Below are 16,280 nucleotides of genomic sequence, written 5' to 3' on the forward strand. Positions count from 1 at the left end.
TAAAGGTGATAATCTATGGGGTTATTAACAATTACAAATACAAGTATGTAATATTTTCATATTTCAAACTATGTAATTTATAAATGTAGAAGCATATCAAACAGATTGTTAGACAAACAACAATGTCACACATGTTATATGTGCTGATGTTGTTAGAAAGTCAAAATGAAAGTCTGGACAGTTTATTTCAAATCCTGCAGTTTCATTTGCTGCTGCTGTTCTCACCAGCACACTTGTGTTTCTTACACTGCTACTCATTAAAGACAGCACCGTTAAAGACAAACCGTGGATCACAAGAGGAATACTGAAGTCTTGCAAAAAGAAAAATTATCTTTACAGAAGACATTTAAAGCACAGAACCAAAGAAACTGAACACAAATATAAAACGTACCAAAATAAGTCAACACAAATAATAAAGCACTGCAAGCGAACATATTACTGTAACCTATTAGAACAACATCAAAATAGCATCCAGGGTACGTGGAAAGTTTTAAATGGTATCATTAAAAAAAAAGACATGACACATAAGGAACATCCTAGCTATTTTATAGAAAATAATCTAACTATAAATGACCCTAAAGGGATAACTGATGCTTTTAACAACTTTTTTGTAAATGTTGGACCTCATCTAGCAAATGAAATTGTACAACCTGAAAACAGTGCAAAATTTAATGAACAAACCATTCAAAACTTTTGAATCGTTTTTTATTTCCCCCCGTAAATGAAAGTGAAATCAAAACAATTGTAAATTCTCAGGAAAACAAGAAGTCAACAGACTGCTGTGACTTGGACTTTTCTCTGATCAAGGAAGTTGTTGATTTTATAGCTGTTCCCTTCACTTATATTTGCAATATTTCTTTTATAAAAGGTGTCTTCCCAAAGAAAATGAAAACGGCAAAAGTCATTCCCATCTTCAAAGTGGAGATAAGCATCAGTTCACAAACTATAGGCCTATTTCTTTACTCTCACAATTTTCAAAAGTCCTTGAAAAATTATTTGTGTCAAGACTTGACAGTTTTATTGATAAGCATCACTTGCTAAGTGAACACCAATACAGTTTTTGATCTAAGAGGTCCACTTCCATGGCAGTGATGGAAGTAGTTGAGGAGGTAACCACTGCAATTGATAAGAGGGACTTTGCTGTTGGTGTTTTTATTGACCTGAGCAAGGCCTTTGACACCATCGATCACACATTGCTTTTAAACAAAATGCAGAGGTATGGTGTCAGAGGTCTTGCTCATGATTGGTTGAAAAGTTATCTTGGTGGCAGAGAGCAGTATGTGTATATGAACAATGTAGATTCAGACTAAAAGATCATAACACATGGAGTACCCCAAGGTTCTGTACTGGGACCAAAATTGTTTTTACTATATATTAATGATATTTCCAAAATCCTTAAAAAACTCAACTGTATTCTTTTTGCTGATGATACAAGTCTGTATTATTCTGGACAAGACCTTGACCAACTCCTAGAGGTTTTAGAGGTCGAACTCCACATACTAAAGCAATGGTTTGATGGCAATAAACTATCAATCAACCTAAATAAAACTAAATATATAATTTTTGGAAATAGGAAAAATAACATACAGCGTCATATAAGAATTGATGATATGGAGATAGAAAGGGTGTATTTAATAACATTTTTGGGAATCTATATAGATGATAAATTAAATTGGAAACTGTACATAAATATACTTAAGACAAAGATGGCAAAAAATATTGCTATGTTACATAAAATTAAAAACTCTGTGAATCAAAAGGCTCTTATCATGTTATATAATTCTTTCATACTCCCATATCTTAATTATTGTGTTGAAATCTGGGGAAAGAATTACAAATCAAACATCAACTCTATATTTTTACTTCAAAAGAAAGCGATTAGAATTGTAACTTATGCGAATTATCATGACCATACCAATGCTCTGTTCATTCAATTAAAAACATTAAAACTGCACCATCTTGTTGACCTCAATACTACTATTGTGGCTTTCAAAGCTCATAACCACATGCTGCCTGGGTGTCTACAAGTGAGATTTAAACCCAGAGAGAATCCCTATGACCTCAGAGGTTCAGCTTTCTTTCAGAAAGCCAAAATAAGAACAAGCTTAAAAAGTAGATGTGTTTCTGTTAGAGGAGTTCAACTGTGGAACAGCTTGGATGATTCCTTCTAATGTTCCAGTTCCATTCACACATTGAAAAAACACTTTAAGACCAATGTCTTGAAAAAATATATCACTCTTGAATTAACATTGTAGTTAATACTATGATGAATGTTAATTAAAAATTAAACATGAGATATAAATAATAATAGAAGTACAATTGTTTGTATATATTGTATATATAATTAGTGCAAAGGTCTTATATGTACACAGGGATATTTCACATGCCTGTACTGTGTATAAAATTGAACTACGTTCATGTTGTTTATAATGTTGTTTATAATGTTGTTTATAATAAGTTGTGCAAAGGACATTTTGTAATTTTCCGAAGTTTATTTTGTACTTGAAATTGTTTACAGGGTTAGGCACAATAAGTGTTTAAGTTCAGCCTAAACCCTTTCGGTCTGTAACATTTTTAATTTTCAATCTCTGAATGTACAACTTTTTATTTTCAATCTATGAATGTACAACTGTTTGTTTGCTTTGTTGACCATTGACCGAAGAACAATAAACTTGAACTTGAACTAATTATTAGTAATAAAAGACACTTGTATATGTACATATCATGTATAATTGTGTGTGTAAACACAATAAGAGAAGAAGAATGGCGCCACATATGCTGTGTCCACATGTTGTCTGCTCACTATACATCCATTCATTGTTACCTCAGCAAACATGACGCAAAATACTTGCATATGTTTTTGAGAACGACAACGACTGAATGTTTGACGACAAACAAAAATAGAAATTTTGTATTATTACATGTTATAACATTCTTTGTACAGTAGATGACGCCCTTGTATTGTGCAAATGATCAAAGAGGGAAAAAACACCTGAAGTCTTGTGACTGACATCTATTCTGCTTTACTGGATCACACTTGGGAGAGTTTTGCATCATAATAAAGTACATTCAATACTTGTTGAAATTCCCTTTTAAAAGACTTCAAAATGTAACGCTTGCCAAAAAGTAATTTGGAGTATTGAAAAAAACATAATGAACTTCAATATGATTTATTTCATTAAAATAACTGAGATTTAGGTTGTTTTTATTCCAGAAAAGATGTGTCAGTAAGTAAATATTTTCCACATCACTTTATGTTAAGTGCCATAATGTTTAGTTATGGGCTGATTCCAGGTTTTAAAAAGGTATTGCAACAAGTCAACAGTACTGAATAAGTTGTATTATATTTTTTAATTTTTTCCAATATTGATGCAGCAACTATAAAGCAGAAAATACGTGTCAATCATTTAGAAGATACTGCAAGTCACTTTTTTGCTGGCATCATGTCGTAATTAAGGGGTTATATTTCACATAAAGTCTATTTTTTAACGTTAAGAGTACTTATAGTGCTATAATATTTTAACATATTTATGAACAATATAACAATACATAATATAAGACTACTAGATAATACAATTTATTATATCGCTTTTTTAAAGCACGAAACATCTCGCGAGAGCAGAGCAGCGGCGTCTCGTGACGTCAAGTGTGCCAACTGTCGTAAAAGCACATGGAAGAAGGACAAAGAAGTGAAGGCGGACGCTAATAAGTTAGTGTTGTTATTTGTTCGCTATGATGTAAATATTTATGTCGTAAAGAGACATATTTAATTATTTATTTCAGGGTAGAACGTCTCAGTCTGCGAGAATCTTTTCGTTACTTTGCTAGTCAGGACTATAAAGCTGAGAAGCGTCACGTGCTAGTTAGCTTAGCTTGTTAGCTTAGCCTGTTAGCTGCTAACAAAGAAACGCGGACGTTATCAACACTTCGCTAAGTAGAAATCAAATGTGAGTGTAAAGTGTTGTGATTGTGTGAAAATGTGCGAAAGAACGTGAGCAAAGTGTGAGGAGGAACTTTCCAAAAGAAAAGAGGAGGACAATCAACTACTGGACGCTGTTTTCAAGAAACATCAAGTTGTGTTACACATAAAAGGTTTGTTGACTTCTTACTCTCACATCTTTACTAACTTTATATTTGATTATTAACACTATTCTTAAACATATTGTGTATAAGAAAGTAAATTGTCTTGTGGGGATGATGCACTGCCTCCAACTCGTACCTTTTTAAATGTCTTAATACTTTTAGATACATTGCCTCTCAATTTGTAACCTGTAAATATTAAGAAGCTTACAGAATATGTTTTTCTTATTCTTATTATTATTCCACAGACATTATTACATGTCAAATTTAGAGGAAAAAAAACCCAGCATGTTTAAAGGAGATAAAATAAAAAGACTACTGAGTACATTTTGTTAATCAACTAATTCTAAATTTGATGTTATTTTAGAATGCTTAAGTGCAGTTCCCCTCTAATAATTTTGATTGACGGTACAGTTTGATGGTTGATAGGCGGAACCTTTTAATTGGCTATTGTCTACAGACGTGCACAAATTCAGAACACTCGATGTTTCCACAGACAAATACATATAAATTCTCAGATGAAACAGTCTAGAGAGCCAATTCCAATTACTAGATAGTCAAAGTTAATGTAAACTTTTCAACTATTCAACATCATCATTGTCAAATGCTTACAATTCCCGTATTTCCTTGAATTGCCACAGGGCATATAGTATGTGCCTGCCTTGAATTACTGCCGGGTCAAACTCGCTTGGCAAAATAATTAGCGCATGCTTAGTATTACCGCGGGCTTCACGGTGGCAGAGGGGTTAGTGTGTCTGCCTCACAATACGAAGGTCCTGCAGTCCTGGGTTCAAATCCAGGCTCGGGATCTTTCTGTGTGGAGTTTGCATGTTCTCCCCGGGAATGCGTGGGTTCCCGCCGGGTACTCCGGCTTCCTCCCACTTCCAAAGACATGCACCTGGGGATAGGCCCCTCCCACCTCCAAAGACATTCACCTGGGGATAGGTTGATTGGCAACACTAAATTGGCCCTAATGTGTGAATGTGAGTGTGAATGTTGTATGTCTATCTGTGTTGGCCCCGCGATGAGGTGGCGACTTGTCCAGGGTGTACCCCGCCTTCCGCCCGATTGTAGCTGAGATAGGCGCCAGCGCCCCCCGCGACCCCAAAAGGGAATAAGCGGTAGGAAATGGATGGATGGATGGATAGTATCACCGCCTGGTCAAACTCATGACGTCACGAGTGATCATTCTGAAAATGGAGGAGGCTGATTTCAATACCTGTAATTTTAAATCGCATAAAGGGAAGAAGATTAAGAGCTATTCAGTAAGATTTAAGGTCCAAGCTTACATCACACTCAAATTTTTACTGCATGCCTTTGGTAAGTGCCGGAAGGAGAAGAGGTTTTAAAATAATTAGCGCATGCTTACTTTTACCGCATCCCTTTTGATAAGCGCAGGAGTGAGAAGATGTTTTAAATTAATTAGCGCCCCGGCGGAAATTCAAGGAAATACGGTATACAGTATGTATACAGACAAAATTACCAGAAATATCATTTTGTATTTCAACTATTTTCCCTCAAAGAAGCTTTGAGGCTATAATGTGTGTTTTTTTTATTACTCGATTAATTGAGCAAATAAATCAATGGATTAGTTGATTACTAAGATAATGGATAGCTGCAGCACTAATTATATGTGATCATGTGGGATCTCTTTGTGCAGCCCTTTGAGACACTCGTGATTTAGGGCTATAAAAGTAAACATTGATTGATTGATTCATAAAAACGAGACCGTTTAGCCACACACTATTTATTAGAGGTTTATGTCAGTGGCGTGTAGACTTTTTTTGAAGCAGTGTAACATTGAATCTGGTCTGGTTTTATTATTTATGTATGGAAAGTCTGGAATCTATACCAAAATGTATGTTGATTCTTTTCGGTACTTTTTGATACTTTTCTAAATAAAGGGCACCACAAAAAAATGTATTACTGGCTTTATTTAAACACAAAATCTTAGGGTACATTAAACATATGTTTATCATGCAAGTCTGTACTTAAATAAAATAGTGAACATACTAGACAACTTGTCTTTTAGTAGTAAGTAAACAAACAAAGGCTCCTAATTTAGTCTGCTGACATATGCAGTAACATATTGTGTCTTTTATATTCTATTATTTTGTCAAAATTATTAAGGACAAGTGGTAGAAAATTAATTATTAATCTACTTGTTCATTTACTGTCAATGTCTGCTTGCTTTATATCTTAACATGTTTTATCTACACTTCTGTTAAAATGTAATAATCACTTGTTCCTCTGTTGCTTGATACTTTACATCAGTTTTGGATGATACCACAAATTAGTGTATCAATCCGATACCAAGTAGTTACAGGATCATACATTGGTCATATTCAAAGTCCTCATGTGTCCAGGGACATATTTCCTGACTTTATAAATATAATATGAAATAAAAAAACTAAAGAAGATTTTGTGATGATAAATATCGATGTAATCATAGTATCGACGAGATACATTCCTGTACTTGGTGGCTTGCTTATGGTTGTCCATCGATTCGATGATGACCATCTTCTTTTATTTGTGAGTCTGCTGATGTTTGAACAGTCCGGTTCCTGGATCCACAGATGCGGTTACAGACCGGGCATGTGAAGGAGGTGCTGGGGGGAGCAGGGGTGGCTCGGCAAGCATGCCTCTTCGCACGCTTTGCTGCACGGTGTTGTGTGCGCTGTTCCTCTATATAATCCACTCCCTGTGAGGAGTGGGAGCGCCAGAGGTCTCGGCAGGAAGCAAGTTCCTCCAGTGAAGAGAGGTTGATCTGGCATCTCTTCAGTGTGGTCTTCATTTGGTCTTTGAACCGCTTCTTCTGCCCACCAGCACTGCGTTGGCCTAGGTGCAACTGACCATAGAGGATTTTGCGTGGGAGTCTATGGCTGGGCATTCGGATGACATGCCCCAACCACCTGAGTTGATGTCGGGTCATGATGGACTCCACACTGCAGCTGCCTGTGGAGTTTGAGGTTGCTGTTCTGAAAAACCCTTCTCCTTAGACGACCAAAAGATGCTGATGCTTGCTTGAGGCGGTTCTGGATCTCGTCATCCATTGAGCAGGTGTCAGACATTATGCTCCCCAGGTATTTAAAGGTGGGCACCGTGAGCAGCTGTTGCCCTGCTGCTGTGAGGGTTATTGTGGGGCTTTGTGGGAGGTCAGCACTAGACTGACAGAGTACCTCTGTCTTCTGGGTGTTGATCGTCAGTCCCATTCTGGTATATGCAGTTACAACTGCCGAGAGGATGTTTTGCAGAGCCTGTGGTGTATGGGCAACCAGGGCACAGTCATCGGCGTATTGCAGCTATATGATGGTCTCTGAGGTCCGCTTGGTAGTTGCCTGTAGCCTCCTGATGTTAAACAGGTTACCATCAAGCCTGAAGTCTGTGGTAACTCCAGCCTGCTCCTCCATACCCTACGTAGCAGTGTTGTGACACAGACGAGGAAGATATTGAAGAGAACTGGAGCCAGCACACAGCCCTGCCTCACTCCGGTTTTCACACCAAAGGGATCTGAGCGGTGTCTTCCCACTACCACTCGGGCCATCATCCCAGAATGGAACTGTGCAAGGATAGTGAGAAACTTGGGTGGACACCCAAATCTCTTCAGGACTTGCCACAGTTGGTCCCTGTTTACTTTGTCAAATACCTTTGAAAGGTCGACAAAGGCAATGAACAAGTGTTTGTGCTGCTCCCGGCATTTCTCTTGGAGCTGACGTGTCACAAAGATCATGTGAACTCTCCCCCTGTCCTTCCGAAAACCACACTGCGACTCTGGGGTGACCCGTTCTGATATTGCGGGGATGAGTCTGCGGAGCATGGCCTTGGCAAGGACCTTTCCAGTAATGGCCAACAGAGAGATACCCCTACTATTGGAGCAGATGGATTTGTCTCCTTTGTTCTTGTAGATGGTCACAATGTTGGCATCTTTCCACTGTTGCGGGACACACTCTCGTCTCCACACCTCTGAAATGTAGAGATGCAGTGTCCGTGTACAGAGGTAGCCTCCTTCCTTGTCAGGTCCAGGGGATTTATTGTTTTTCAGGGTTTTGACTGCATGCAGGATTTCTTTGAAGGTTGGGGGGAGGTCGAGATCTGGCCAGCTAGGATGTTCAGGGAGCTCTGCAAGGACAGTTGGGTCCACTGGGGTAGGCTGGTTGAGCACGGTGTTAAAATGCTCAGCCCACCGCTCCACTATCATAGCCTGATCCTTGATTAAAGATGTTCCATCAGCAGATCTAACAGGTGCCAGGGAGCAGTTTCTGGGGCCGTAGATGGTTTTCACTGCATCATAGAAACTGTGCATATCATTTCTATCAGCGTGAGACTGGATCTCATTGGCCTTTGAGATCCACCAATCATCGTTCAGTTTTCTGAGAGTTGTTTGGGCCTCAGAACGAAGGGCTTGCCATTGCCTTTTATGGAATTGGGATTGTGGGTTGTTCAGGGTGGCTCTGTGTGCCTTGTGCATTCTGTACAGGAGGGTGGAGATCTCTCCAGCATTCTGGTCAAACCAGTCCTGGTGTTTCTTAGCTTTGAAACCAATGACTTGGGCTGCAGTGTCAAAGAGGATGGTGGATAGGGAGGTCCACTTCTCATCCATCCCAGACTCTGGGGTGATCAGCGGCTCAATGTCTGCCAGCTTCTCAGCTAGGGAGCGACAGAAGTTGTCACGGGTGTCGCTGCTGGAGAGTCTGGCACAGTTGAGTGTTTTCCTCTTAGGTGCACCGTGACGTGTTAGGGGCCGAACATCCTTTCTGACCTTTGTCAGAATCATGCGGTGGTCGGTCCAGCAGTCTGCCCCTCGCATAGCTCTTGTAATGAGCACGTCCTTGAGGTCAGCCCTCTTCACGAACGCAAAGTCGATCAGGTGCCAGTGTTTGGACCTGGGATGCATCCAGGATGCCTTATATTTGTTCTTTTGTTGGAAGATGGTGTTTGTGATGGTAAGATTGTGTTCCGCACAGAGACTAAGGAGTCTCCTGCCACTGGGGTTGACTTTTCCAATGCCGTGGGCGCCTGTCACACCATTCCAGTTTTGCGTGTTCTTTCCGACTCTTGCATTGAAATCACCAAGCAGCATGATTTTGTCACTCCTCGGGATGTGACTGAAGATGTCATCGAGTGCCTTGTAGAAGCAATCCTTCTCTTCATCATTGGATGGCAGAGTTGGTGCATAGGCACTTACCAAAGTGACTTGTCTGCATTTTGCAAGGGGGATGCGAAGAGTCATGAGCTTTTCACTGACACCCACTGGTGATTCTGTGAGCTTGAGCAGAAGGCTGTTCTTGATTGCAAAACCAACTCCGTGAAGGTGTGGTCCGCCCATGGGGTATCCTTTCCAAAAGAATGTATAACCCTCTCTTACTTCATTGAGTGAGCCTTCCTCGAGGAATCGGGTCTCACTGAGTGCTGCCACATCCACATTGTAGGGCTTTAGCTCGCTGGCAACAAGTGCTGTTCTGCGCTGTGGTCTGTCCGGACTGGCATCCAGGAGTGTCCTTATGTTCCAAGCTGCAATTCTAAATGGTATAATCTTTGTATTTCGACCGCGTAATGGAATGTCCCGACAGGTGCGGTTTCCTGCCCGGGTACTGTGTTGAGTGGGCAATCTTTAGGCCACCTTTTCTAGGCCTTCCCCCAATTGGGGTGAGCAGTGCGGTCCCTAAATAGGGGCTGCTCAGACGCACAGGAGTCTGCCGGAAACAGCTGCCACTCAATCCCAGCTGCTAACGACCATTGTCCTGTGCCGCTGACGTGCAGAGTTCCAGCTAAGAGCTTCCAGCTCATTCAAACCTGCCCCCGTTACTGGACGCTCCATCGCCGTCAGACTTTTGGGGTCGGAGACTCAGGTAAAGAAGATACCTGCGCAATGATGGTTTTTAGAGCGGCATGAAGGGTGCGCTTTTCCCAACGCCACTACCTTGATTGTAAGAAGATCGTTCCAGTGGCAAGGGAGACCCTAGACGACCGGCATCTTCTTACAGCTGCAGGAAGCTGCCGGAATCCAGGTTTTTGGGAAACCTCCTCAAAGCTTGCTGCCACCAGCTTGCTTTTCTGTCGGGGTGTGCTCCCTTAGCCTTCATCCACTTTTACAGCCATTGTGGTGCTTCTCGCTGCTACCATCTTCTGCCTGCTCCACCGTTGAGGTCTTCGGGATCACTCTTAGTCTGGCCTCTACCCTTCGACCTGTTCAACTTGGGTAACCCTGCCAGGAGTACAAGACTCCAGCCGACATAGCTCTAGGGGTCATGGAGACATGCAAAGTGCCCCACCACGATAAGGTGGTGATCCTTTGTTTACATTGTGACTCTGGTGAGCTATTGTATCTTCCTACAGTGTGTAGTAAAGCATGTTTAGCTATTCCTCATCCTGCAGTGATGATAATACTTGTAAGAAACTTACTTTATTTGTCGCCATGGAGGCGACGATTAGTGATTTAGAAGTAGCTAAAATATTGTCGACTGCAGAATGGGCTTTAGCTGCTAGCTAGCTTGCAATGTCTTAAAGCACCTCTTCCTCAGGGTGTTACAGTTATAACTTTACCTTTGTTAGTTTTAGACCAAAATGCGTCCATTCTCCTTTCTCTGTTTACACACTGTGTCTGCTTGTAAGTGCTGTGTGTGTGTGCGCTGCCGAACATGCTCCTCTGCCCGTAAACCAGCAATGACACAGCATGACAACGGGGGACAAGGGGGGACCGGTACTTTTTCGAGGCGGTATCGTACCAAATATGATTCATTAGTATCGCGGTACTATACTAATACTGGTATACAATACAACCCGAGAAAGTCATTTACAGTATGATGTGCAGGACTTCTTATTTAGATGTTATTAGATCAGTTCACTGTCATTTTCATGTAACACATGTTGTATTTGTTTTGTTCATACCACGGGTGTCAAACTCATTTTAGATGGGGGGCCACATGGAGAAAAGTCTACTCCCAAGTGGGCCGGACTGGTAAAATCACGGCACAATAACTTAAAAACAGAGACAACTTCAGATTTCACAACAAAATTAGGCATAATAATGTGTTAATTACACAACTGTATATATCGGTATCGGTTGATATCGGAATGGGTAATTAAGAGTTGGACAATATCGGAATATCGGATATCGGCAAAAAAGCCATTATCGGACATCTCTAGTCGTTATTTATACTTTCTGAATAAATTATTTGATCATGTTCATCAGTCCACTCATTGGTGTTTATTCTCAATCTATCAAGATAATAAAATATCAACATCAAATTACAGGATGTTATTTATGTAGTCTGCTAATTTTCCTCGACTGCTGCATTAACATTGTGTTTTTGTTTGTTGTTTCCCCATATGTAGCATCATCTACAACAGGGGTCGGCAACCTTTACCACTCAAAGAGCCATTTTGACCCCTTTCACTAAATAAAAAAAACAATGGGACCCACAAAAATCATTTGGAATCTTAAATGAAATAACACTGCAAACAGAGGTTTTTTTTGCTTTGTGTTATGTATAAACCAGAGGTCTCAGACACGCGGCCCGCACCTTAATATGAAAATGTAACGTTAGTGCGACCTGCAAGATTTATATGAATGCCGCTTGACGGCATCACACTAGCCAACCCTCCTAATTCTCCCGGGAGACTGTTGAATTTCAGAGCATCTATTCTCGTGAATGTCGGCTGGTTTTCACCCTGACAACAATAATAAGGGCATGCTATGATGGTGGTATCTTTAATGGCCCCTGCAACCTGTGCTAACAGCTTACCAGCCCAGTCGCATGTTGATGTGTCTGCAGTGCATACTTGTTCAACAGCCATCCAGGTCACACCGACGGTACCCGTTTAAACAACTTTAACACTCTTACTAATATGCGCCACACTGTGAACCCACACCAAAGAAGAATGACATCCGGAGAACATCTGCAGTGTAACACAACATGAACACAACCAAACAAATACCCAGAATACTATGCATCACTGACTGTTCCGGGTAGATTATACACCCCCCCCCCCCCCCCCCAACCCCGCCTACCTCAACCGACGCACAGGGGGGGGGGACATAATCCATACTTGCCAACCCTCTCGGATTTTCCGGGAGGCCCCCGAAATTCAGCGCCTCTCCCGAAAACCTCCCAGGACAAATTCATGCGGAGCTGGAAGCCACGCCCCCTCCGCGTCGACAGCCTGTTTTCACGTCCACTTTCCCACACTATAAAGATCGTGTCTGTCCAATGATGTTATAACTGCAGAATGATGGAGGGCGAGTTCTTGGTTTCTTATGTGGGTTTATTGTTAGGCAGTTTCATTAACGTCCTCCTAGCGCGGTAATAACACACCACAACAGCAGTCACGTTTTCGTCTACCGTAAAGCTGTTCGTCTGCCGTAAAGCAATGTTGTGACACTCTTAAACAGGCAATACTGCAATCTACTGTACATAGAATAGAATGTAGAATAGAATGTACTTTATTGATCCCTGGGAGAAATTCAGCTCCACAGTTCACTCACAATAAACAATTATAATGAAAAATAATATATATGATATATTACATATATGATGTATAATATATAAAAAATATACATTTATTCTACATATATTCTACATTCTAGGAGCTTTGCTGGACTTCTTCTCTCTGACACCACCAACAGGATCACCACTGCCAGCTTCAGAGTTTCACACAGTTTTATTTTCCTTTTCCACACAACAGTTGGACTTCTGCTTTACAGCTCCGATACAACAGTTCTCGTCCTGCTGTGCAGCTCTCTGCCTCCTTCCTCCCTCATGGTCTCCAGGGCTGCCAAATAAAGGAACTGGTGATTAGATAACTCATTCCAGCTGAGGTATCCACTCACCTGTTGCCGCTTCGTGGCCGGCCCCTGCACATACCCCACCCGCAGGGAACGCATGCATCACGCCCCTCTCCACATCAAGTATTTTTTATATATTTATGTATGTATATATATATATATATATATATATATATATATATAAAATAGTTGACTCTTAACCACACCCCGCCCCACCAACCACGCCTCCCACCTCCCGAAATTGGAGGTCTCAAGGTTGGTAAGTATGGTATAATCTACCCGGAAGAGTCAGTGATGCATAAGATTCTGGGTATTAGTTCTGTTGTGTTCATGTTGTGTTACAGTGCGGCTGTTCTCCCGAAATGTGTTTGTCATTTTTGTTTGGTGTGGGTTCACAGTGTGCCACATATTAGTAAGAGTGTTAAAGTTATTTATACCACAACCATCAGTGTAACCTGTGTGGCTGTTGACCAAGTATGCCTTGCAGTCGATGATGTGTGCTATCAGGGGTCACATGCTACATGTGACCTGCCGGCACGCAGATAGCATGGCGTGAAGGCGGGCGCGACGAAATGTTTTAAAGATCGTTAAAAGCATTGTCACCATGACACACCTTCAAAACAATTATGCGGGTGTAAACCGGAGAATGTTAGCCCAGGGATATTTCTGGGAAAGGTACTGCAATCCGGACAACCTCCGGGAAAAATTTTAAGAGTCGGCAAGTACACAGCTTAGCCACATCAGAGTGATCAAAGAACCAGCATGCGAGAGCGGGTTGCCGACCCCTGATCTACAAAGATACACAGAATTTTTATTGTGACATCTAGTGGACGCATTCAGAACAGCCGTTTCTTTCATTAAAAAATTTCGGCTCATTTTTATGTTTAGCAAACTCATTCCGCGGGCCGGATAAAACCTATTCATGGGCCTAATCTGGCCCGCGGGCAGTACGTTTGACACCCTTGGTTTATACAGTTTATACTTTGGTTCTTTCCGGTTGTTTCCGTGTGCCCAAATAGGATCGGCCGGATAAGAGGAAAAAAAACAAGAGAGCGGGAGACTTGTGAAGACAACAAAACTATTCTAAACTCAACTGTAACTGGCATTACTTTGCTAGCGTGACAAATGAGGCTGATGGTTCTGTAATTTTGGCACTGCCTTGAATTCTCTTTCTTAGGGAGGGGGGTCAATTTTTGGGGCCACTGCTTTGTTTCCCAAATCTTTTGGCAGAAGTGTGTCAGTGCTCTTATAGTGCTTTATATATATATATATATATATATATATATATATATATATATATATATATATATATATATATATATATATATATATATATATATATATATATATTAAGTTAAAGTAGCAATGATTGTCAGACACCTACTAGGTGTGGCGAAATATGTCCTCTGCATTTGACCCATATACTGGATACAATCATGTTCTGCTAAAATACATCAACTAATAGTTAATAAGTTTCTTAACTAAATTGCCGACAAATTTAAAGTGCACATAAAAAACAGTTTCACCACTTTTGTCAGAACTTCTCTATGACTTCTTTTGTTTGTTTGAGGTTGTCAATACTGCCACAACTGGTGGAAAAGTGTATTACAATTGAGTACCATACCATTTCCCCATTTTTCTGCACAATAACTCAAATATGGTAACACCAGTGAACAGTAGAGAATATGAAGTGATTTTTGGGCCAAAACATGTTTTGCTTCATGCATTATTGCCGTGTTTCTTGCTGCTTTATGTTGTATATTTTTTATATGAGATTTCCAGTTCATTTTATCACCAATCATTATACCTACAAATTTGGTTTCATTTACTCTTTTAATTTCTATTCCGTCTATTTGTAATTGTGTTTGACATTTTTTTTCTACTGTTACCAAATAGCATTATTTTAGTTTTACCGAGATTCAAAGAGAGTCTGTTTTTGTCAAACCATCTTTTTAATTAAATTTCTTCTGTTATTATTTGTATTATCTTCTGTGTGTTCTCTCCTGAACAAAACACTGTTGTATCATCCGCAAATAATACTAACTTTCAATATTTTATAACTTTACAAATGTCATTTTCTATAAAGATTGAATCATTTTAGTCCTAGTATTGATCCCTGAGGTACACCACAGGATATATTTAGTGTTGTAGAAGTGTGTTCGCCCGGCTTCACGTATTGTTTCCTGTTGGTTAAATAACTTCTAATCCAGTTTAAGACCAGCCCTCTGGTGCCATACCAGTATAGTTTTTGGATTAAAATATTGTGATTAATAGTGTCAAATGCTTTAGTTGGATCAATAAACACTGCTGCCACATATTTTTTTTTTTACTATCTATTGCATTTGTCATTTCTTCTGTCTTTTCTATTACAGCCATCGAAGTTGAAATATTAGCTCTGTATACATATTGGTTCTTATCTAATATTTTATGTTTGTTTGTGGAACTCTCTAATCTGACAGTTTTTCAATGATTTTAGAAAATTGTGGAAGTAAAGAAACAGGTCTATAATTTGTAAATTGGTGTTTGTCTCCAGTCTGATAAATTGGTGCAACTTCAGCTATTTTCATTTTGTTTGGGAATTTACCTGTTTGAGATGATGGGTATTTTTACGCTGCTTTCGCAGTGTAGCGTGTAGTGTAGCTTGCTACAATTCTCTGAGGATAGCTTAGCTACATTTAATGGAGAGTAACTTGTAGCCTAGCTTACTACATTTTCCAGGTAGTTTGCCCATCACTGTCTATTTGGCCTAGATTAGATAGTACTTTATTTATTCCGTCAGGAGAGTTCCTTCAGGAAAATTAAAATTTTCAGCACAATCCCATTCAAGATCAGACAAACATTACAGGGGGACAGAACAGGATCGTTGACGGGTCTGCCGGCTTCCAGCGCCCCTTACAAAAAAGATGAGATACAGGTAAACAAGGGCGGGGAATGGGAGAAAAAAATAGAAGATTAAAATAAAATAAAATAAAAATCGGTCTTAGCCTGGGCCCTGGAGAGGGGGTGCAGACTGAGGCCAAGGGAAAAAACAACAACTCATATCCATAGTACACATCCCTCTTCCATGTGTGTAAGAGGGAAACATCAAACATCAAAGAACACAGAGGACATTAAAGACATTAAAGCAGCAGATACAAGCAGACACTTCTACATACAGCTATGAATAAAAGGTTAAAGAAACATATCCACTTTGGTGGCCTCTGCGGTGTTCCACACCATCGTTCGCTGGGGTGGAGGGAGCATGGCCGGAGACAGAAGCAGACCCAACAAAGCAACCAAGACAGCCGACTCCACTCTCGGCCAGTGTCCAGTCCGCATGGATGAGCAAGGATACGTCCAAGGTGACTGAGGTGTCCGACACCTGCTCACCCAGTCAAGACACCGCGAGGCCTCTCCGTCCCAGCGCTCAGTGCTA

General features: G+C 40.5%; 1 protein-coding gene across 1 annotated transcript in view; it reads left to right on the forward strand.

Annotated features, from left to right (window-relative positions):
- The first annotated feature begins 3,641 nt into the window (after window positions 1–3,641).
- LOC133547432 (oocyte zinc finger protein XlCOF22-like) overlaps window positions 3,642–16,280 on the forward strand; it is a 44,831-nt gene continuing 32,192 nt past the window's right edge. The window contains exon 1 of the mRNA XM_061893112.1: window positions 3,642–4,092. The gene's annotated coding sequence lies outside the window, so the exon portion shown is untranslated. The remainder of the gene's footprint in view (window positions 4,093–16,280) is intronic.

The sequence above is a fragment of the Nerophis ophidion genome, unplaced genomic scaffold (genome assembly GCF_033978795.1).
Source record: "Nerophis ophidion isolate RoL-2023_Sa unplaced genomic scaffold, RoL_Noph_v1.0 HiC_scaffold_100, whole genome shotgun sequence".
In the NCBI taxonomy this organism is placed as follows: Eukaryota; Metazoa; Chordata; class Actinopteri; order Syngnathiformes; family Syngnathidae; genus Nerophis; species Nerophis ophidion.